This window comes from Ambystoma mexicanum, chromosome 12 (genome assembly GCF_040938575.1).
Source record: "Ambystoma mexicanum isolate Mex_15411 chromosome 12, UKY_AmexF1_1, whole genome shotgun sequence".
Classification (NCBI taxonomy): Eukaryota; Metazoa; Chordata; class Amphibia; order Caudata; family Ambystomatidae; genus Ambystoma; species Ambystoma mexicanum.
This window is the reverse complement of record NC_090936.1, coordinates 931,437,323-931,461,978: the sequence shown is the minus strand read 5'-3', so window position 1 is coordinate 931,461,978 and position 24,656 is coordinate 931,437,323.

Below are 24,656 nucleotides of genomic sequence, written 5' to 3'. Positions count from 1 at the left end.
CATGCTGCTTACTTACCTGCCAGTTGAGCCTCTAATCCTCTTCTGTTTGGGACTACTTTTCCTGTTGGGTGGGGCAGGAACCACTCCCTAGGTTCAGAACACTGGAACTCTTCTGGAAAGCAGGAACTCTTTTCTTACCTAGGCGTGGCTGTGGAAGGAGACACCTAAGCACCACAGGAGGCTATTTAAACCACACCCGATGGATGAATCTTGCTTTGTGTTATTCTGCATCCTCTGCAGCAGAACGCTCATCGTGTCTTCTGCATCTGATCCTGGGCCTAAGGGAAAAAGGCTTACCATCCTGAATCCAGTCTTCAGCAACACCTATAAAGACAAGAAAGAACAGGTTAGCATTACGGTCTTCAGTGACAGCGCTTCTCTTACCTTGTCCATCGGCTGTCACCAACGCCTCGCGCTGCATTCCGGCATCTGAAAGACAAAGGCTTACCTACTCTTCGCGTGCTCGGGAGGTCTTCGCACTGCATTCCGGCATCTGAAAGACAAAAGCTTACCAACTCTTTGAACGCTCCGGAGGCCTTCGGCGCTGCATCCCGCATCTGAAGACAAAAGAAGGTGCGTTTAAAGACATTGGGTAACTTTATTACTCACGTGCCATTACTCCTTCCCACGCCGAACCCAGTGGGTATTCCGGCACCCTTCCGCAGCTCCGAACTTGTACCTGCAAGATAAAAGGACAGTTAGTGCGCATCGTGAAGCAGGCAACAAGCGCTTACTTACGTGCTTCCAGGCGCTTCTATTCCTCACACGGGTTCCATCCTCAACTCACTTCAGCCCGTCATCCGCCATCGCCGGAACCCTGCAAAACAAGAGACATCATTACAAAAGACTTTTAAAGACATTTGAAATACTCGGTACTTACCACTCGTGCAGTAAACGACGGACATTAGTCCTCTGAGGTCAAGAGGCCTGCACCCTTATCCAGTGAAGAAACTGGTTACGGCATCCTGCCCCGAGGCAGATGGAGAGCTCGGCGTTCACTTACCTAAGGTGAGAGCGTTAACCTTTGGGGTTCTACAGGAGAAGAGAAGGGGAAGAAGAGAGAGACACCCAATAACCCCAGTTCATTAATCCCATATTTTCTATCTGCAGACATCTTACTCTTCGAGTCAGACATACAGTGCACAGAGGTCCAGCCCAAAGAGCCAATCGTGTGTTACACATCACCTTTGAAGATACACGGTATTCGCCCAGTCAAGACCGGCGCCTCTGCGGGAATCAGGTGAGCGTTACAGAACACAAAGCGCACCGCAAAACTCCCGCCCAGGCGCTATGGAAACCTCGGATACCGATCAGCTAGCCCAGTTACTTGGGGAACTAAGAGCAGAAGTGCATGCAGCCCGTCAGGAAACGAACGCTCTAAGAAGGGAACTGATCATTTCCAAGGAGCGAACAGACGATCTCGCTAGACAATTGTTACAGTCACAAGCCGGACAGACCCCATTACCCGCATCAGGGGCAAATCTTCCTTCAACATCCTCTATGAATCCAGTGCAAATCAACCTACCTGGGAATGTACCTCTGGCTCCGCCCGAACGATTTTCTGGTGACCCAAAGAGGTTTGCAGTATTTATTAATCAGTGCCGGTTGCATTTCTTTCGCCGGCCAGCAGCCTTTCCAACTGATCAAGCTAAAGTAGCTTTCGTGCTTTCGTACCTTAGTGGCAATGCGGCAGACTGGTCGATCCCTCTAGTTAATCAAGATGATCCGGTTCTTCATGATTTTCAAGCTTTTCAGCTCAGTATGGAAAAACTGTTCGCAAGACATTCACAGGGGCAGGCCTTGGACAATGAGCTTCTTTCGTTGCGACAGGGTAATCAAGACCTTTTGGCTTATATTGCGTCTTTCAACAGACTGATAGTGGAAACTCAATGGCCTGAGGACAAAAGGATTACGCTGTTTTATAGAGGTCTACGTGGAGAGCTCAAAGATATGTTAGCCCAAGTAGTGAATCCCCCGCAAGACTGTTCGGACTATATAGACTTAGTCGTTCAAATAGATCACAGACTGCAGAACAGGAAGGCCGATCGTTCCAAGTTTGATGCTCGAGTATTTTCCAAACCACCAACTCCTTCCAAAGGAGTAGACTCCGGGGAACCCATGCAAATAGGGGGCCTGAAAGGACCACTCACACAAAAGGAGCGGGAAAGGAGAAAACAGTTGCAATTATGCCTCTATTGCGGAAACTCAGGGCACTTTCTTCGAGACTGTCCGGTGAAACCAGCCAAGAAGGCAGTAGGAGCTGCAGTTACCAAGGTCACAAACTCTGAGCAGGGAAACGACCTCGCCCGACAAGAATAGAGGTCCTCTTGCTGAGCGTTAAAACCAGTTCCGTGACCTCGCATTTCGTGATACCTATGGTCCTCATTAGCCCTGATCATCCGGATCGATTACATGCGATTGAAGCTTACGTCGACAGCGGTGCCATCGGCAATTATGTGGATCATGAAATGGTTTTGAGGATGAATCTAACTCTTTGTCCCAAGGCTGTAAAGGACGTCATTACTACGGTGGATGGTACGGAGATAGCCTCCGGACCAGTAACGCATACCACTCAAGAAGTGACGCTAGTAAGTCAAGATGGACACCATGAGAAGATCGTGTTCGATGTGATCAAGGCCCCTCAGTTCCAGATTATTCTAGGAATACCTTGGTTAGAGAAACACAATCCTCAGATCGATTGGCGAGCAAGAACGGTTCAGTTTCCAGAATGTGTCTCTACTTGTCACCCTCCACCTGGTGTTGCACTGGCAGCAATTTCTTCGGAGACTCCCCAGTTACCTCCCGAATACCTAGAGTTCCAAGATGTTTTCCAGAAGGATCAGGCTAACTCTCTACCTCCTCATAGGTCTTATGACTGCCAGATAGACCTGATACCTGGATCTACTCCTCCTTGTAGTAGAATTTATGCCCTCACCGAGCCTGAGAACCTTCACCTCCGACAATACCTGGATCAATACCTAGCGAATGGGTTTATTCGTCCTTCCAAGTCCCCTGCTTCTTCAGCTTTGTTCTTCGTTCCAAAAAAAGAAGGGGACCTTAGAACTTGTATAGATTATCGTGCCCTGAACCAGATCACCGTTAAGAATAGATATCCGTTACCTTTGATCCCTGAACTCCTGGACCAAGTCAGAAAAGCATGCATATATACAAAGCTGGATCTTAGAGGAGCCTACCACTTGGTACGAGTAAAAGAGGGCGATGAATGGAAGACGGCCTTCCGCACCAAGTATGGGCTATTTGAATATCAGGTCATGCCCTTCGGACTTTGCAATGCCCCGGCCGCCTTTCAATATTTTATGAACGATGTCCTCAGAGAGCTCATAGATGTGTGTGTTGTTGTTTACATTGACGACATCCTCGTTTATTCTTCATCGGAATCTGAACATCGGAAACACGTGAAAATGGTCCTCGAGAGATTGCGTCAACACAAACTTTTCGCCAAGTTGGAAAAATGTGTTTTCAACGTGACTGAAGTTGAGTTTTTGGGATTCATATTATCACCTAGCGGAGTGCGTATGGATTCAAAGAAGGTCGATGCAATTCTCAAATGGCCATCACCATCCTCCGTAAAAGGTGTTCAAAGCATGTTAGGCTTCGCTAACTTTTACCGCAGGTTTATCCCCGAATTCTCTCGAATAGTCCAGCCCATCACCGCCTTGTTAAAGAAAAACAAACGTTTTGAATGGTCTACCGAGGCGGAGCAAGCTTTCCAGAATTTGAAGACTAAATTTATCTCTGCACCAATTTTAAAACATCCTCGCCCCGAACTCCCCTACATCGTGGAAACTGATGCTTCGAGCCTTGCCATGGGGGCAGTTCTATCACAAAAGGACCCAGTAACCAATCAGTTGCATCCCGTGGCATTTTGGTCCCGCAAATTCTCGCCTCCTGAAATCAATTACACTATTACTGATAAGGAACTTCTGGCTATCAAGTCTGCCTTTAAGGCTTGGCGGCATTATCTTCTGGGGGCCCGACACACCGTTACTGTGATTACGGATCACCGAAACCTGCAATATTTGAAAACCGCAAAAGCCCAATCCTCTAGACAACTCCGTTGGGCACTATTCTTTGCCGAGTTTGACTTCATAATTACCTATCGACCTGGTACAAAAAACGGTAAAGCTGATGCCCTTTCTCGGATGGGAGTGAAAGAACACTTGATCAACCCTAAACCTGTACCTATCATTCCCGAACAAAGAATTGTGGGTGTAATCGCCACACAATCCATAGAGGAAGTTAAGGATAAAGCCAGGCAACTTGTAACTCCAGCAGACATACAGAATTGGCATCTGCAGGGAAAGGACTTTGCAGTGAAGGACAACTTATTGTATTTCCAAGAACGATTATACCTGCCCAGCACAGATTTACAGAAAAAGGTAATCTCTTGTTATCACGATTCCTTAATGGAAGGACATCCCGGTATGGCCAAAACCTCAGAAAAGATCAAGCGCTACTTCTAGTGGCCGTCTTGGAAAAAAGATATCAGAGACTTTATAATGTCCTGTGGAGTATGCGCCCAAAACAAGAGTCAAAAGGAAAAACCAGCCGGCCTCTTACGCCCTATTGACATCCCACCTCGCCCTTGGCATACGCTTTCTATGGACTTCATCACCGATCTACCTCCATGCTCCGGATACAATACGATCCTAGTAATCGTGGACTTATTCTCCAAGATGGCGCATTTCATTCCACTCAAAGGCTTGCCAACAGCAACAACTCTGGCCCGAGAATTTCTCGAAAACATCGTCCGACTGCACGGTTTTCCTTCAGTTCTAATTTCGGATCGAGGTAGTCAATTCATTTCTCATTTTTGGCGAAGTTGCTGTCGGTCGGCTCAAATTGATGTGAGACTATCGACCAGTCACCACCCTCAAACCGACGGACAAACCGAGAGGACCAATCAAACTCTGGAACAGTATTTACGCTGCATGCTGCAACAAACTGAAAAAACTTGGAAAGATATCCTTTGGATAGCCGAATATGCCTACAATAACTCTGTCCACTCGGGAACTGGGAAAACCCCGTTTTTTCTTCTATACGGCAGTCACCCTCGAACCTCGGAGTTGGATCCACTCCAAGATCTTGGAACACCAGCAGTAGACTACCTGCATTCTACAATCACCCAAGCCTTTAAGGAAGCCGTTTCTCACCTTCAAAGGGCTAAGGAACAATACAAGAAAGGAGCAGATCAACATCGGAAGGAAGCCCCCCAATATCAAGTAGGAGATCAAGTCTGGTTATCCACCAAATATCTACCTCTAAAAGGACCACGCACATTCAACCCAAGATACCTTGGTCCCTATTCCATCACTACCATAGTAAACCCAGTAGCGGTCAAGTTGGACTTGCCCCCTCACATGAAGATACATCCGGTCTTCCACGTCTCTCTATTAAAACCCGTGCAACCTCAAACCTGACTAACTAAATCTCCAAAACCTATCCTAGTTGATGGAGAACTCGAGTTTGAAGTCAAAAGCATCCTAGACTCCAAGATCTCCAAATCTAAACTATTTTACCTAATTGACTGGAAAAGCTACGGCCCCCAAGAAAGATCCTGGGAACCTGCAGAATATGTCCACGCTCCTCGTCTAATCAAAAGATTCCATCGAACATTTCCTGACAAGCCCAAACCCCCGGAGAAGCCCGGTTTGGGAGGGGCCTTGAGGGGGGGTGCTGTCATGATCTCTGCTTCCAAAAGGTCAGGACTTACCCAACTCCCTTGGAAGCAGACCCATAACCCAGGTTCCGAGTGCCAACCAGTCCCAATTGGGACCTTTTGGACCCTTCCTGGCGCCAGTGGCACCAGGCTCATAAATATGCCCAGTCCCAGCGCTGGAAGCGCCGGGCTCATAATGCTTGGGTGGACTTACCTGCAGCAGACCATGCTGCTTACTTACCTGCCAGTTGAGCCTCTAATCCTCTTCTGTTTGGGACTACTTTTCCTGTTGGGTGGGGCAGGAGCCACTCCCTAGGTTCAGAACACTGGAACTCTTCTGGAAAGCAGGAACTCTTTTCTTACCTAGGCGTGGCTGTGGAAGGAGACACCTAAGCACCACAGGAGGCTATTTAAACCACACCCGATGGATGAATCTTGCTTTGTGTTATTCTGCATCCTCTGCAGCAGAACGCTCATCGTGTCTTCTGCATCTGATCCTGGGCCTAAGGGAAAAAGGCTTACCATCCTGAATCCAGTCTTCAGCAACACCTATAAAGACAAGAAAGAACAGGTTAGCATTACGGTCTTCAGTGACAGCGCTTCTCTTACCTTGTCCATCGGCTGTCACCAACGCCTCGCGCTGCATTCCGGCATCTGAAAGACAAAGGCTTACCTACTCTTTGCGTGCTCCGGAGGTCTTCGCACTGCATTCCGGCATCTGAAAGACAAAAGCTTACCAACTCTTCGCACGCTCCGGAGGCCTTCGGCGCTGCATCCCGCATCTGAAGACAAAAGAAGGTGCGTTTAAAGACATTGGGTAACTTTATTACTCACGTGCCATTACTCCTTCCCACGCCGAACCCAGTGGGTATTCCGGCACCCTTCAGCAGCTCCGAACTTGTACCTGCAAGATAAAAGGACAGTTAGTGCGCATTGTGAAGCAGGCAACAAGCGCTTACTTACGTGCTTCCAGGCGCTTCTATTCCTCACACGGGTTCCATCCTCAACTCACTTCAGCCCGTCATCCGCCATCGCCGGAACCCTGCAAAACAAGAGACATCATTACAAAAGACTTTTAAAGACATTTGAAATACTCGGAACTTACCGTTCGTGCAGTAAACGACGGACAGCAGTCCTCTGAGGTCAAGAGGCCTGCACCCTTATCCAGTGAAGAAACTGGTTACGGCACCCTGCCCCGAGGCAGATGGAGAGCTCGGCGTTCACTTACCTAAGGTGAGAGCGTTAACCTTTGGGGTTCTACAGGAGAAGAGAAGGGGAAGAAGAGAGAGACACCCAATAACCCCAGTTCATTAATCCCATATTTTCTATCTGCAGACATCTTACTCTTCGAGTCAGACATACAGTGCACAGAGGTCCAGCCCAAAGAGCCAATCGTGTGTTACACATCACCTTTGAAGATACACGGTATTCACCCAGTCAAGACCGACGCCTCTGCGGGAATCAGGTGAGCGTTACAGGTACCTTGTACAGGTGAGTGAGATGCGGCACTGCAGCGATCGATGCGATGTGCTTTTAAATGGATGTCTTCCTTTTCAGGACCGTCGGCGAGATGTCTCCAGAATGCGGATTTAGCAGGTAAGGACTCTTCTTTACCCTTTTCTCTTCTCTTCTCTCTTTGCAGGTGTTCCAGGATGCTGGCAGGAGTGGCAGAAGACAGAATGCAGGAGCAAACACGGTGAGCGTCCAGCTGCTAGATGCAGAACAACGCGAAGCGTGAGTTGCTGCTTGGGCGTGACTTAAATAGCCTTCAAAGTAGTTCCAGGTATGTATCCTTCCTCTCAGGTATGTATTCCTCACCTGACCACACCCGTGTGGTTAAGTAGTTCCAAAGATAAAGTAGTCCCATTCAGGCCTCAGAAGGCCTGGATGTTGCAGCATGGTCTGCATCAGGTAAGTTAACACTAAGCACCTTTAACACAAAGTCCCCTTTTATGAGCCTGGCGCCTATGGCGCCAGGACTGTGGCCCGATATGAGCCTGGCGCCAAAGGCGCCAGGACTGAGTCCAAAGAGCCCCTACTTGAGGCTGTTGTGACTTCCCTTGAAGACATGATGTCTGCCTCTGGGGTAGCTGGGTCTTGTCTGGCACCTTGGAGGTAGGCATCATGACAGTACCCCTTCCCAAGGCCCCTCCCAAGGTCGTCCTCTCCGGGGGTTTCGGCTTGCTTGGGAATTTTCGGTGGAACTTTGCACTAATCGCAGGGCGTGCACATGGTCACTTGGTTCCCAAGATCTTTCCTGAGGTCCGTACCCCTTCCAATCAACTAGATGGAAGAGTTTTGATTTTAACATTTTGGAATCCAATATGTCCTTAACTTCAAATTCTAATTCCCCATCGATTTGAATCGGTTCAGGTGGTTTGCTTAGTCTGGTTCCAGGCTGCACCGGTTTTAACAGTGATGCATGAAAAACGGGATGAATTCGCATGTTGGCTGGTAGATCGAGTTTAAAGGCCACCGGGTTAATTATAGCTTTGATGGAATAGGGTCCAATGTATCTGGGATTAAAAGTCTGCGGTCATTTGAGAGGCAAATGCTTGGTTGCCAGCCACACCCGGTCTCCAATCTGGTACGAAGGTGCTTCACTCCGATGTAGATCAGCATTTTCTTTGTATTTTTTCTTGGCTTGTTGCAAATCAGTTGTAGCTTCCTTGAAGGCTCGGGTTATAGTAGAATGCAAATGATCAACTGCTGGCATTTCCAGGTTTTGAGGAAGGTCTAGGTCTGAGGTTCTAGGATGATGACCATACAAGGTGTAAAAAGGGGTTTGTCCTGTTCCAGAATGTACAGAATTGTTATATGCATACTCTGGGATCCATAGAATATCTTTCCGGCTGTTTTCAGATTGATGCAACATGCACCGAAGATATTGTTCAAGGGTTTGGTTAGTCCTCTCGGTTTGACCATCGGTCTGGGGGTGGTGACTAGTGGATAAGCGTACATCAATTTGTGCCAGTTGGCAACATTTCCTCCAAAAATGGGAAATAAATTGGCTTCCTCGGTCTGAGATTAATATGGATGGAAAACCATGCATACAAACTATGTTTTCCAGAAATTCCTTGGCCAAGATGGAGGCTGAAGGTACCCCTTTTAAAGGGATAAAGTGGGCCATCTTGGAGAACAGATCCACAATTACCAAGATAGTGTTATATCCATAGCAAGGAGGCAGGTCGGTAATAAAGTCCATTGACAAGGTGTGCCAAGGGGCCGGTGGAATATCCAAGGGTTGTAGGAGACCGGCTGGCCTCTTCTTTTGACCTTTATTTTGAGCGCAAACTCCGCAAGACATCACAAAAGATTTTATGTCTTTTCTCCAGGATGGCCACCAGAATTGTCGTTTGATCTTTTCCTCAGTGTTTGCGATACCAGGATGTCCTTCCATTAATGTATCATGATAGTGAGCAATGACCAATTCTTGCAGTTCTTTGTTGGGCAGAAATAACCGCCCCTGGAAGTACAGAAAATCGTTATTAACGGAAAAGTGTGACCCCTTTTGAGTCCATTCTTGCAAGGCTGTGGAATTTAAAAGTTGTTTAACTCGAGTTTGAACGTCCTCTATAGTTTGTAAAGAGGTCAAGCCTAAAATTCTTTGTTCGGGTATAATTGGTACTGGTTCTAAGTTTGAATTTGTTTCATCCATTCCAATCCGGGATAAAGCGTCCGCTTTGCCATTCTTGCAACCAGGGTGGTAGGTGATTTTGAAATCAAATTTTGCAAAGAATAAATCCCATCGGAGTTGTCGGGATTATTGGGCTTTGGCCGTTTTTAGATATTGCAAATTCCTGTGATCTGTAATCACCGTAATGGTGTGTCTTGCGCCGAGGAGGTAATGACGCCAAGCTTTGAAGGCGGACTTAATAGCTAGTAATTCTTTGTCGGTGATTGCGCAATTGATTTCAGGAGCCGTGAATTTCCTGGACCAAAAGGCTACAGGGTGCATCTGGTTAGTTTCTGGATCCCTTTGAGACAAGACAGCACCCATGGCCAAACTGGAAGCGTTGGTTTCAGTAATGTAAGGGAGATCTGGGCGCGGATGCTTCAATACAGGGGCGGAGGTGAATTTGGTCTTTAGGTCTTGAAAGGCCTGTTCTGCCTCAGGATTCCATTCGAAACGTTTATTCTTCCATAAGAGGGCTGTTATGGGTTGAACCACTCGAGAAAATTCCGGGATGAATCTTCGATAGAAATTGGCAAAGCCAAGCATACTCTGAACCCCCTTAACAGAGTTAGGAGATGGCCATTTGAGGATGGCGTCCACCTTTCGCGAGTCCATTCGGACTCCTTTAGGTGTCAGGATGAATCCGAGAAACTCGACTTCTGTGGTATGAAAAACGCATTTTTCGAGTTTCGCAAACAGGTTGTGCTGGCGCAATTTCTCAAGAACTGCCCTGACATGTTTTCTGTGTTCGGATTCCGAGGAGGAGTATACCAGGATGTCATCGATATATACGATGACACAAACATCGATAAGTTCCCGAAGAACATCATTCATAAAGTATTGAAAGGCGGCAGGTGCGTTGCATAATCCGAAGGGCATCACCTGATATTCAAAGCGCCCATATTTGGTGCGGAATGCAGTCTTCCATTCGTCGCCTTCTTTTATACGTACCAGGTGATAAGCTCCTCGGAGATCTAACTTGGTGTATATACAAGCATCTTTTACCTGGTCAAGAAGTTCAGGGATCAGAGGCAGAGGATAACGATTCTTAATTGTTATTTGATTTAGGGCGCGGTAGTCAATACATGTTCTAAGGTCGCCTTCTTTTTTCGGCACGAAGAACAGAGCTGAGGAAACAGGAGACTTTGACGGGCGAATAAAACCGTTGGCAAGATACTGATCTAAATACTGACGCAAATGAACGTTCTCAGGTTCAGTAAGAGCATAAATCCTACTACAGGGCGGTTGAGCATTGGGTACCAGGTCGGTTTGATAATCGTACGACCGGTGGGGAGGTAACGTGTTCGCCTGTTCTTTTTGAAAAACGTCTTGGAACTCTTGGTATTCAACCGGTAGTTGTATCGCGGTGGAAGGTACTGTGGCCAGACCCATATCTGGATTTCTTGGATAACAAGTCAGTTCACAATCAGGAAAGGTTATTCTCTTTGCTCGCCAGTCAATTCGAGGATTATGTGTTTCTAACCAAGGTATTCCTAGAATTACTTGAAATTGTGGGGCCTTGATTACATCGAACACAATTGCTTCCCGATGTCCATCCTGTCCCACTAGTGTCATTTCTGTAGTGGAATGTGTTACCGGCCCTGAGGCTATTTCGGTTCCATCTACTGTAGTAATGACATCCTTGTTAACTTTCGGACGGAGAGGGAGATTAATCCTGGAGGCCAATTCATGATCTACGTAGTTTCCAATAGCTCCACTGTCGATGTATGCTTTTATAGCATGCAACCGCTGAGGCTGTTTCGGGTCCACGAGCACCATTGGCATGACAAACTGCGAGGTCAAAGAGTCTGTTTTCAAGCTCGGCAAGCGGACCTCTACGCTTGTCGGGCTTGACCGTTTCCCGAATCAGGTTCTATTAAATTGTTGTCTGTGGCTCCAACCACCTTCTTAGGTGGCTTTACCGGGCAGTCTCGTAGAAAGTGACCAGAAGCCCCGCAATAGAGACATAGTTGCTTTTGCCGTCTTCTCTCTCGTTCCTTCTGCGTCAATAGTCCTTTAACACCGCCGATCTGCATAGGTTCTGAAACGTCGGTACTTTTAGGGTTAGCGTGAGTTTTGATCAGCACTCGAGTTTCGAACTTGGACCGATCTGCTTTTCTAGTTTGCAGTCTGTGGTCAAGTTGGACCACTAAGTCTACGTATTCTGCGCAGGCTTGAGGTGGATTCACTATTTGAGCTAGAACATCCTTAAGTTCTCCGCGCAGGCCTCGATGAAATAGTGTGATCCTTTTATTTTCGGGCCACCCCGTTTCTACAACCAGCCTATTAAAGGTGGCAATATAAGATAAGAGATCTTGGTTACCTTGTCGTAAGGATAGTAGTTAGTTGTCAAGGGCCTGTCCCTGAGATTGTCGAGCGAATAATCTTTCCATGCTCGCCTGGAAGCTTTGAAAATCCTGGAGGATTGGGTCATCCTGACTTACCAACGGAACAGACCAATCGGCAGCACAGCCACTGAGATAAGATAATACAAAGGCTACCTTGGTTTGATCATTAGGGAAGGCCCCAAGTCTGCATAGAAAGTGTAGGCGACATTGGTTCATAAAAACGGCATATTTCTTGGGGTCCCCCGCAAAACGTTCAGGCGGGGCCAAAGGCATGTTTCCAGGTAGATTGATTTGTACCGGGTTATTCGAAACCATTGACGAGGCATTACCCCCAGAACTAGGTAAAGGAGTTTGTCCTGCTTGACCCTGCAACAATCGTTTGGCCAGGTCATCAGTTCTTTCCTTGGATAAGATTAATTCTCTTTTGAGAGCATTAGTTTCCTGGCGGGCAGAGTGTACTTCTGCCCTTAATTCCCCCAAAAGCTGAGCCAGCTGGTCTGTCTCGGAAGTTTCCATAGCGCCCGGGTGGGAAATTGTAGGTAGTCTTCGCGTTCTGTTACGCTCACCTGACTCCCACGGAGGCGCAGGTCTGGTTTGGAGTGTTGTTGCTTCTTCTATGGTGAAGCGCAGGACCCGGAAGATGGACTGGACCGGACCTTCGAATCTGGCTTGTCTGGCTCGCAGGAATATCTTTCTGTATGTGAAACGGGAGTATTAACAATCTGCGGGAGAAAGTATAAGCCTCCCGCTCCCTTCTCACCCCTCTACGAAACTCTCCTGCGACCCCCACGTGAAGTCTCACCTTAGGGTTTGAAAGGTTGAGCTCTCCATCCTGCTTCTCATGCAGGGGCGCGTTGTATCCAGTTACTTCACTGGGATTTTGATTGTAGAGAGTTCAAGTTTTGTTTTCCCGGTATAGTACCGTAAGGATTCTGTTATTGAGTATGATTCCGCAATAATAATTGTTCGTTGTCTCTTTTTCAGGTGCGGAAACTATTCCGAGAAGAGCTGTGGAACCGAAGAATGAGACTCTGGTGAGCTTGATGAGAGTTCTCTCAGTGTCCTTGTATCAATGCGCTCACTAACGCTGATGTCTTTTTTCCCCATAGGGGCCGGGGTCCGGAAATGCCTGGATGCGGCACCGACCCGAAACAAAGATCAATCCAGAAGAAATCAGGTAAGTCTTTAATGGGCGTTGGGTAACGTCTTTTCATGCGCCCACTAACGCTGATGTCTCTTTTTCCCCTTAGGGGCCGGGGTCCGGAAATGCCAGGATGCGGCATCGACCCGAAATGAAGTTGGAATAACCCAACAGGTAAGCTTTGTAATGGAAATTAAGGTTTCCTTGTTTTCTTTCCCCTCTCACCTTTATTCTTGTCTTTTTCTCCCTAGGCGCGCTGATGTGGCTGCGAGTCCAGATGTCGCCGTAGAACGTGGTGGTACCTTGTACAGGTGAGTGAGATGCGGCGCTGCAGCGATCGATGCGATGTGCTTTTAAATGGATGTCTTCCTTTTCAGGACCGTCGGCGAGATGTCTCCGGAATGCGGATTCAGCAGGTAAGGACTCTTCTTTACCCTTTTCTCTTCTCTTCTCTCTTTGCAGGTGTTCCAGGATGCTGGCAGGAGTGGCAGAAGACAGAATGCAGGAGCAAACATGGTGAGCGTCCAGCTGCTAGATGCAGAACAACGCGAAGCGTGAGTTGGTGCTTGGGCGTGGCTTAAATAGCCTTCAAAGTAGTTCCAGGTATGTATCCTTCCTCTCAGGTATGTATTCCTCCCCTGACCACACCCGTGTGGTTAAGTAGTTCCAAAGATAAAGTAGTCCCATTCAGGCCTCAGAAGGCCTGGATGTTGCAGCATGGTCTGCATCAGGTAAGTTAACACTAAGCACCTTTAACACAAAGTCCCCGTTTATGAGCCTGGCGCCTATGGCGCCAGGACTGTGGCCCGATATGAGCCTGGCGCCAAAGGCGCCAGGACTGAGTCCAAAGAGCCCCTACTTGAGGCTGTTGTGACTTCCCTTGAAGACATGATGTCTGCCTCTGGGGTAGCTGGGTCTTGTCTGGCACCTTGGAGGTAGGCATCATGACAGGTATCTACAATTCTTATTCTACCCGCGAGTTATGTAAATAGCCTCGGTACCGTTAGAGGCTATGGTGGTAGCCTCAAACTGTAACCCGCTGGACCCCTTTTATTTTTATTTGGTTCCGGTCGGGTTTATTCACCTTTTCTTTTTGCAAAGGTCTTTCTCGTGTTTTACTCTGCGTGCCAAGCCAGGTTTGGTTCCTTTGTTCGCCGTCTTTTGGCAGGCTTCTGCACAGAATCTCCCCTTAGGCGCCTGAGTGTCTGGGTAGACAGGATGTGAGGGAGGGGTTTGATGTCCCCTGCACAGGTTCTCCTTGGAGACCAAAGTCGCACTCTAGTTTGATTGGCTAGGTGGCTGTCGTGCCAGGACAGCCACCCTGCTGTGTGTTTGACAGCCAGGCTGTGTGAATGGGGGATTTGGTGCATAAAAGCCAGTCTCTGGAACTGGAAGGCAGAGTCGCCACTGGACCGAGAGAACCAACGAGGAGCTGAAGGAAGACTACTGCAGAAACTATTAGACATCCCGGTGAAGCCCTACTGCAGGACCGAATCACCCGAAACTTCAACGACAGAGAAGATCTGCAAGGAATCTTCTTCCCTTGAGCTTGGTGGCACCAACCAGCTCGCCAAACACCAAACGCCGGCCTCCCTCTCCTGGTCGAATGTGCTGTTCCTCGCTACAGTGAACCGGATAGCCAGGAGGAACGGAACCTGTTTGGGTTTTAAGGAGAGCACCTTTTATTCAATGTTTTGCTTTGCTGCTGGCTTCTTCCCTGGGTAGTGCAGGACCCTCCAGACGTCCTCCTTCTTGTCACCACGACCTGAAGCATCAATAACCGTGAGCCTGTAGGAACTGCCAGGAACAACTGCCTCAGCTACAGCATTCTTCTCCATTTAAGGTACTGTGCAAATCCGGTTGTTCGTTCCGTTCGGCCGCAGTGAAAGTGCTTGAAATCTTTCGCCTCGCCGAAGGCTTTTCCTTTTCTTCTCCTTTGGATAACTTTTCCTCTGACCAACTCCGTTTAGAACTCTTGGCAAAGACTTAACCGCAAAATACTTTCAACTGTGTGATCCTCTGCAAGACTCTGAACCATTAACACTGGCCCAGACCTATTGACTTGAATCCTAGTTGTAGTAGCCTTTTCTAGATTGCCCTGCCTATGACCTGTTGGTGGTATTGATTTTGTATAACCTTGTCTTTCCTCCCCTTTTAAATTGCTGGAGTGCCATTTTGCTCACACTTCATTTTGAGCTTAACTTGTCCAGACTTGATTGGGTGTTGTGTAGTATATTTAAGACTGTGATTTTCTGATACTTTATGATAGTGAACTGTTTTATAACTGAGGGTGTAAATAAATGTATATTCTTTTACTCAGAAACCTTGAATCAGTGTCTGTTTGAACCATAGTAATTGCTGTCCTTTGTGTAACGTCTTGTACTGCTCACTTTACTCTTGAGATAGGTATGGCTGCTCAGCCATTGCTACCACTTTACTGTGTAATACAGGCTTGTACCAAAGGTGAAATTGTGCTTACACTTGTAGTCTTAATTATGTGTGGTGTTCCCAAAGTATATTGCATATGATTCTGCCTAACAGGTCCTGGCAAACATCTTTCCAATTAAATGGAACTGGTGCAACAGGAAATCCAAAGGTCAGATTGTCAGGCAAATGAGCACAGGCCCAACAGTCAGAAATGTTCTGCAAGCTGGTAGGCTGCCAGGCCTCATGAAGAAAAGTATTCTCACTATGAGTCCTAATGGTTAGAGTTGGGTCCTTCGTACTCATGGCAGATGGTGTTGAATGCTGTGGTGGCAGCATTTAAGATAACCAGTATGAACAAGAGTACAGTTAGAGTTATGGCGTGACTGGCCTGCAAGAGTAATCAATCAAGTACCACAAGTTTCAAGAACGGTGCAAGTAAAATTCATTAATCTTTTATAACACGCTAAATACCAGAGACCAGTCTCTAAGCATGGGACAGAGATTCAAGTCTCTGTGCTCAGTGTTATCTTGCTTCCAAGAATAACAAGCTTCCCGACTGGCCAAAGACAACAACTCTTCAGTTCAGTTAACTGTTCAACAGCTGGCACTTCTCTCGGGTGTTGAGAGTCCAAAGTCAAGGCTATAGTTCAGTTCTCTGAGAAAACAAAAGAGTCGGGTCACCAGGGGTGAGCAGGGTGCCGTTCACACCCTGGGTCTGGAATGAGATGGGGTTTATCCTTTTCTGTGAGCAACGCCAAAGAAAAAGATGAACCGCCAGATTGCACCATACAGGTCCCAAGCACTCTGGGCCGGGCGTCTTGCTGTGAGGATTATTCCAGCCCTGCTCTTGCCTTTCGAAAATCAGGATGAAAGATCACCCTGCCAGAAAACAAGACGGGAAATCCAGGTGAAAGGGAGAAGTTCATTGTTTCCCGGCCATTGTTAATGCCTGTACAGAGCCCCTTTGAGGGCGCAGCCAATATCTCCCTTGAGTGGAGGAGACGGATGCAGGAGCTGTCTCAATCAACCCCAGTGGTGGCTAAGGCAAAGATGACTCCGATTTACTCGGGGTGGGATCCACCTCTTGCTGGAGTAGTGAACAGCATTTTTTGAAGATAAGCAACAAGGTCGAACAGGTGCATCAGCGGAAGGTTTCATGCTAGCACAGATAAAGCAAAAGTTCTGGAGTAAGCCTTTCCCTTGTTCCAGAATGCTTACAGGATCAGGCATGGGCAGAAGAGTTGTGGTCCCTGAGGCCTCAGATATTGGGGTAGCCGATCCGTTGGTCCAGAGCCTGGAGAGTTGGTTCCGGAAGGGAAGATTCTTGCGGTCTGTTCCTGGACTGACCATGGAGGGCAAAACGTTCCTCTAGAGGGCAGTATGAATCCAAGACTAGGCCCCTTCACACTTGATGGCGGTCTGGGTCATGAGCAGGACCAGATGCAGACAGCGCCAGCATGACTGCAACACACACTTTTGTTGGTACACTCTAATGTAGACCAAGTTACCCGGTTGCAGAGGGTAGCAGGGACCAGTTACCAGTGCGGGTAAGGCAGACCTGACCCGAGTGTAGTGTGAATGGATTGGTTTTACAAGTGCTGGACAGCAGTTCAAGACTGTTTAATCTTTGAAATGCAGATTTAGAAAGTGGGAAGATACTGGGGGTGAAGTACCCATGCACATCGGGCACCCTGTGAGTATTTAATTAGAGGAGGGAGCATGTTTGTTGTGTGTGCGCGCATGTGTAACCAAGCCAGTAGTAGGGCCTTGGGCCATTTAGGACCGGTTTCATGACACATTTTAGAAAGCGTATTCTTTAAGTCGCCATTTCGGCATTTCACAGCACTGCTAGACTGAGGTGATAGGTGCAGTGGAGTTGTTGAGAGATATTATGGCTCTTTCAGACTTCTCTAATTACATGCCCAGTAACTAACTATGAGTAGGGGAACCCAAAACCGATGAATTAACTCATGTAAAACATTCTTGGCTCCAGTAATCGCATCAGCTTTTCGCATGGCCAACCATACAAGATATTTAATACGTTCAGACAGAACTCATAAGCCTTTATTCGGGGGAGCTGCACAAAGTTGATCTGCATATTTAAAAATGGTCTGTCCAGTACTGGTTTTCACTACTCTCCATACATTATGAGGCAGACCTAACATACAGTACAATAAGCCTGAGTCACAGACAAAAAAGAAGGCACAAACCAGTCCTGATTTACAATGTCAATCCTAGCCCCTTTACCTAAGTGTGCAATGGAGTGTGCCAGTCAGGCCAGGTAAGGTAGGAGTTCTTCTGGTGCTACCAGATGGGCATCAGGGGAGCAGTGGATAACTTACAATCACGTTTCAACCAGAGCTTCTTTTCAGACTCTGGTGATTGATCTTGAAGCACAGCCAGATTGGGAAGGGAGGCAATCAGTGACTTGAACTGAATTGCAGATAAGGATATCACTAGGAGCCACAGGTCCATTAAAGTACACTTTACAGGCTTATTTATCAGCTAGAGTTGCATGCAGCAGTAAATAATTGAGTGGGTTTGTAGCAGTAACAAATACCTTTAATTGACATATTTGGCATTAAGCATACAATATGAAACAATTATTTTAATAAATGCAAGATACATTCAGGGTAAGAATTCATTAAAAACATAGTAAACATTTGATGCCATAGTTCATCAATAATTGATTTTTCCTATATAGTGTAAAGACAACCATCAAGATTTGCTAGCATCCGATTACTTCTGAATCAGGTTGCTAGCTTTAACATTGCATTTCTCCTCAGCCAAGATCAAAACACATAGGTTAAGTAATCTCTCTGCTGCCAGAGGACTCTGAAATCCCGAACTACCATATGAGCGTCGCGGGAGGTGCTAGAAATAGTGTCCAACTTTCCTTCCGACAGGATGCATGTTTGAGTGAGGGCCGGTAGTTCGTTGACCTGGGCAGACCTGATATTACGCAATTGATAAGCCTCTATGACATCATAAAGAGAGAGAACAAAATACCCTGAGAACTGAGCTCCTCTTTCCAGGTGCCATACACAAGTGTCATCCACTAAAACAATTACTTCAGGATTTTGCAAGGGAACATCTTTGAAGTCAGCATGAGCGGTCCACTGGTTCTCTACCAATGTCAAGCAATCATGAGGTTCCCAATCCTGTCAGGAGTAAAGAAACAGGGTTCAGAACAGCACATCTTCTTAGAGTGACATTAGCAGTGGAGTTTCTCACACCTGGAGAGCCAGGAGTGGGAGATATTTTAGGCTTTCCCTTTGAGCAAAAGGGTGAGTACCACGTGAGGTACTGCTACTGTCACTGGGTGCCCCTGAACGAACACATTTGCTTTTTCTATCACTAGGGCAGTGGCAGTGACAGTTTGTATACAAGACGACAAACCAGCTGCAACCAGATATCTGTCCACGCCACGCTATGATAGGAGATGGGGGCGTTGCTGATTCCCATGTAGCTGAGTCAACAATACTTGGCCAAACACATAATGTTCATCACAAAACAACACAAAAGGTTTCTGATAATCTGGTATTCCTAAGGCCAGAGCTTTTTAGAGCTCTTGCTTGATCTTGACAAAGGCTTTATCAGCTTCTTTAGACCATGGCAGGAGTTCGGAGGCCGAATCATGATTGAGTGGCTGAAGGGGCTTAACTGTGGTGGCATACCCTGGGGTGGCATACCCTGGGATCCATGACCGACAGTAACTGACCTTCCTGAGGAAGCCCCTTATTTTCTTCTTGGTACTCGTGCTTGGGCACCTGCTCGATCATCTTAATGCTATCCTGGGACACATCTCTATAGTCTACAGAAATATCATGGCCTGAATAGTGTACACAGGACAGACAAAACTGCAATGGTTACCTAGGATCCTGTGTGCAAACTTTCAAGGAGGGTGAGGCTAACAAGAGATCATCTATATATTGAACCAGAACGGACTCATGCGAATCAAGATCTTGTTTCAGACTGTGATAGAACAATTTGGGGGTCTCTATGTACCCCATAGGAAGCCTAGTGAATGTGAATTTCAACGGTTTTATATGAAAACGCAAACAAATACTGGCTGCCCGGGTGTACCAGTATTGAGAAAAAAGAAGAACACATATGAATAGCTGTGAAATGAGTAGCATTTGGTGGGCTACAGGAGAGAATGGTGGCTGGATTGGGACCAACTGGAAAGTTGATAAGCATAGCAGCATGGATTGCACGCAACTTCTGAACAAAACGATGGGCATCTTTACCTGGCTTCCTTATTGGAGGAATTGTGGTATCACTGGGTATGCGTGTGGGCACAATGATACCTTCTTAGAGAAATGATTCTATGATGGGGCGGATCCCTTCTGCTTGTTTCAAAATCTAGTACTGCGGAACACATGGGAGAGGTTTGACTGGGTTCAGGGGGATTCTCACAGGTTCTGCATTCAACATGCACCCAACATCACTTGCATGTGATGACCATAATTTTGTCAGAACCCGGTGAAAAGTCCCTGTTTCAAAGTGGGAAGGTCATTCTGAGGTTCTGAGCACAAATTCGATTTTTCCTGTAGGACAGACAAAACCTCCAATCCCTGGGAAGCAGGGACATCAAGGAATATACCATCAGGGGAACAGTGGATGGTACAACCCATTTTGCGCATCAAATCTACACCTAGCAGGTGACCGTGGTGCAATGGCTCAAAAAAAGGCATGGTCTTTGGGGATGCGCACTACCAACAGCATTAATAACCTAATTAGAGCAAATTGCATTAGAAAACTCAGAGGCTTTCAATGCAGAGCACGAAGCACCATGTCAACCAGGCGAGAAATGTTCTGTCCATCAATGGCACAGTGAATGTATGGGGCAGTGGGGTTAAGCAAGAGAAGCTGAGTAACTATCTCATGGACCTCTTAGCTGTCCTATTGCAAATTCAATCCCACCGGGGGCGGAGGTGGTGGAAACACTGGGGAAAGAATTGCAGTGGGATGACCAGGACAACCTCAATGTGGGGTTGGCTGGTTCGGGCTCTCCAGTCTCCCATGACCAAACTCCTATACAGTAGTTGCACTGATCGCTATACCCATTCTCAGCATGTATTTCATTAATGTTGCCATACCCTATTTGACGAGGGAGTCCTTCCCCTCTTCCCCGTAGTCTGGTGTTTGATCTGGGTCCACTCCTTCCTTGCAAGGGTTGTGTAGGGAGGCATGGTATCGCAAGTATGACACTGACACAATGGGTATGATTTGTAAAACATTTATCGAAATTGTTGGGGTTGGAAAAACTACTACTGTGCCCTATAACTAAGATGGGAGTAGTCTCGAACATCAAATAATAAATAATACAGTCCTATAAACGTTGTTGAACCAGCTCTCCTCCCCACCATTGACCTAATGGAGTAAGGTAGTCCCTGTAGGCAGGATGACGCACACTGGCTTGCTTTCCAACACAATAAACCATTCATAAAATGTGTATCGAAGCCTGCCTGGCCACCCACGTTAAAGTCTCTTTCCCTGACATCCAAAATAATGTTTCAACCAAAAGGTTGACAAAGGTCCCCTTCTGTTGGGCTCAGACCTCTCACGACAAAGTTCAACACAAACTTGCAAGGGGGCTCCCTTCCCCAAGCTTATTATACTTCAGTCTCCCTCTGGCAGGCTCGGACCACTGTCGGCGGTCTAAGTCTTTCGAATGTGCGTGGCTTTCTTTACAGACCACCTCAACAGTTTAACTTTCACTCTCCCCGTCTCTAGGAGTTAAACTTCTTTATTTCACTTTTGCTGTTCATTCACTTTATCGCTTCAAACAATGTACCTTTCACTGAGACTTTTGAGTGGGCTACTTCCTTTCGTCGGATCACTGTGTTACTTACTATCGCTGATTACGCAGCTGTCTTTTACTTCAAAGTTCATTCACAGGTCTGCTGTTCCTCACGCCTCATCCACACGTGTGCAGCCTTCACTTGCGATATAATGTGCTACTTCAAACTCTCAGGTTGCTTCCCAACTCACCGGCTGTGTGTGACTCTTTTTTGGTTTTTGCGATATCCAATTCACGAGTCAAGGTTAGTACCAGAGGCTTGGCCTTGCCTCCCCAACTCTGTCGTTCACTCGGGAGGGTCGCTGGTGTCCTTGAAACACAATGGAGTCTTCACTTGTAGGATCTGGCCTTCTCCACGTGTTTTCTGCGGCCTGTCGGAGGCAACGACTTCTGGTAGAGAACTCTTGGGGTTTTTGACCCGCTGCTCTCGCCCCTTGGTCTGTCGCTCTGCTCCAGTAGGTTTGCCTTAGTTCCGGAAGTTCTGCTCGTACTCGTGTTCTGCCTTGATCAGAGTGTGTCTTTGGGTTCTGCCTTTTATTTGTGTGAAGAGAGCTAATGGTTATCAGGTGTATGCACTTAGAGTCACGTGCCTGACCTGGTCTTACCGGATTAGCGGGACATGTCCAGTACCATGCGTGAAATGTAATGTTACACTCAGTCACCCTCTTCCACGGCCCGGTGTTTGTGTAAAAAGGGGTGGGGGGAGTTGGGACCTCAAGGAATCCTAAAAAATAGGATGGGCTGGATAAACAAAATAGGGGGAATACCACGCCTCACCATCGGCTGCATCACCCCAGTCCCCAAAAACCCTCACCCAGGTGATCCACCCACACTGGTCCACCCCCAGGGTCTGCATCCAAAGGTGATGGCTGTGCCCTGGCCACCTGAAAGAGAGATCACTGGGGCATAGTGGCTGAGATACCCTCTCGTTTCTCACAGTTGCAACTGTTGTATTTGTAACACCATTAGTCTTGCTTCAGTGATTTCTTTCTGTTTCTCAGCTTTCTCATAAACGTATTCTGCAGCTAACAGTACCTCAGTCAAATGATTTTCTTTCCAACCGATTGGAACAGATTTTATTCCCTACGGCTTGTGGAGCTGTGTTTGAGGAATTCGGGATCCCTGAGTACTGATAAAAACATTGCTTCAATCGTTTAAAAAAGATTTTTGCCCTTTGTCTGCATGAATTGATTTTGACCCAGTTGGGTTTTCTTTGAGCAGATATCTAGGACTAACTGGACCACCCTCAGTCAACACTTTCTAATCTTGAAGGGCAGGTTTCTGCACTGGTTAATTGTATTTTTATTTTAGCAGTGTGAAGTATTGATCAGAAGAGCGGTCCCCAATAACTGGTTAAGATTGGCTCATGTGGGCTTGCAATGGTCTATGATGACCTGTAATTCCTCCTGAAACTTAAAGGCGTCTTCTTATATTTTTGGAAATCATTCGATAATGTTAAATAAATCAGTAGCACGCCAGGGAGCGCGTACCAGCACCAAAGCATTCCAGAACCTTGCTAACTGTATTAAGAGAAACACTGTAGCATTATTGCATGAAGGGGAGTTCAGGAATACTTTGAAATTAACAGAGGTGCCATTAACAGGGCCCAGGAAAGGCTGGACAGCTGTCTGCGAATGGTGCCTAGGACCATTAGTGATCATGAGGAGCTCGTAAGTGATTGTATCAGTGAGTAGATTAGTTGTATGCAGGTGGTTCACTGAGGTTTGAATGAGGCATTTGGATCCAGCTCCTTTTGCTCAGACGCAGAGCTGAGGCAGAAATCTGTGCCTCCTCTTGATGAAGGTTAGGTTCAAAATTGAAAACAGTGGGGAATAGGAGTCTAAAATGTCTTCAGGAGATTCTTTCGATGGGGATACCACTTGCAGAACTGGAAACACGCGTCTAAATAGTAACTCTTGTTCCTAGGTACTTGCAAGTTAGCACACTTAGCTTTTAGCATTTTCAATTGTTCCAGTAACTTTTTCTGCACATCCTTAAGCACACACGTTTTTGATTTTGACTCCCTCTTTGCTTTTTCTTTTTTTCAAAACAAGTTTATTTAATGTTTAGAGACGGACGTCGGGCAAAGCCATCATTAAGGGAAGACATCGAGTTCATATACAATTCAAGCAAGACAACACCACCAGACCTTCATTTACAAATGAACACACTGCCCCTCCTGACAGTGATTTCCCCTGACCTTAATGCCACCACCTCCCCGACCAGCTAGGCCCTCGCAAAAATGCTAGGTGCCTGTACAGTTGTGGCTTATGTGCCCCAAAGTAAAAGTGCTGCACGTAATTTATAAATGGGAGCCATATTGCAATGTAGGATGCGTATCTCCCTGTGGCTATTGCTGTGATTTTTTTCAGCCACCAGAATCTCCCATATTTTCCCCCACCCGTTGGGTGCATTTCAGTTGCTTAGAGGTCGTCTCGCTAAGTGGAAATACTCCATCTCCGCTTTCACCCAGGAGAACTACTAAGGGATTGAATGGAAGAGAGATCGTTAGTATGGCCTTACTATGGGAGAGCACTTCCTTCCAAAAAATGTGGGACCTAGGGCCCAACCACCACATATGAAAGTAGTGTAAGGAACTCATGGTGGCAACAGTATAGACAGACACAAGTGATCACAGTTCAAGGGTGTTTATTGAACTATAAATGCAGGGTGGAAAAACGCCTAACCTAAATCTAAGATGGGAGCAATCGACGACCATCAAATGAAAAATAAGGCAGTCCTAGTGGCGTTGCCAAAACTAAAGGGCCTATACTAAGAAAAACTATTGCCAATTCCTTACAACTAATTACAGAAAGAGTGTGGGATAAGGTATCAAAGTAAAGGAAACAGCATTCAAATAATATGTCAGGATGTGATCACCTTGAGGTCTCCCTTCCCCATGTTTTTAGCATGAGACAAGGTTGGACTTCGGAGCACAGGACAGGCTCGAGCCTTTCCAGCACAAGCTGACAGTTATGTTCTAGTTGGCACAGCACCCGCTCGAGATTTCTCAGCACGAGCTGACAATTCCGTTTCAGCTATCAGGTTCTTTGATGGAAAAGTCTCTTTTCAATAAAAGTCTCTTTCCTTCAAGGCCTAATGTATTTAACAAACACACACATGCTTCACATAGACTTTGGGTGACGGCTTCACCCCTAGGTCCCCCTCTTCTGGGTGCAGACCGTTCAGAATATTGCTTTCAACAATTTCACAAAATACAGTTCCCCTCTGAGTGAACATTGGGTGATAGCTTTCCACCCCTGGATCTCCCTCGACCGGGTTCGGATCCCAATTGACAAGGGGGACACTTTCCTTCCCCTTGTCCGGCAATACTTCTTGTTTTCACAAATCTTAAAATCTTGTTAAACAGATTTTCGAACTCTGCCCCTCGTTACTGGTTTCCTTCTGCCGGGTTCACTTCCCTTAGGTTTCGCAATCATTTGCCGGTCAAAGACTTTCGATGGTAGAGGATTTTGCAAGACCCCTGTATGACCACTTCGACATATTTTTGCCTTCTTGCAAAGGGCTACTGGTTACAGTAGTCTTCCTACCATCGGGTAATCGGCCAGAGCTTCCTG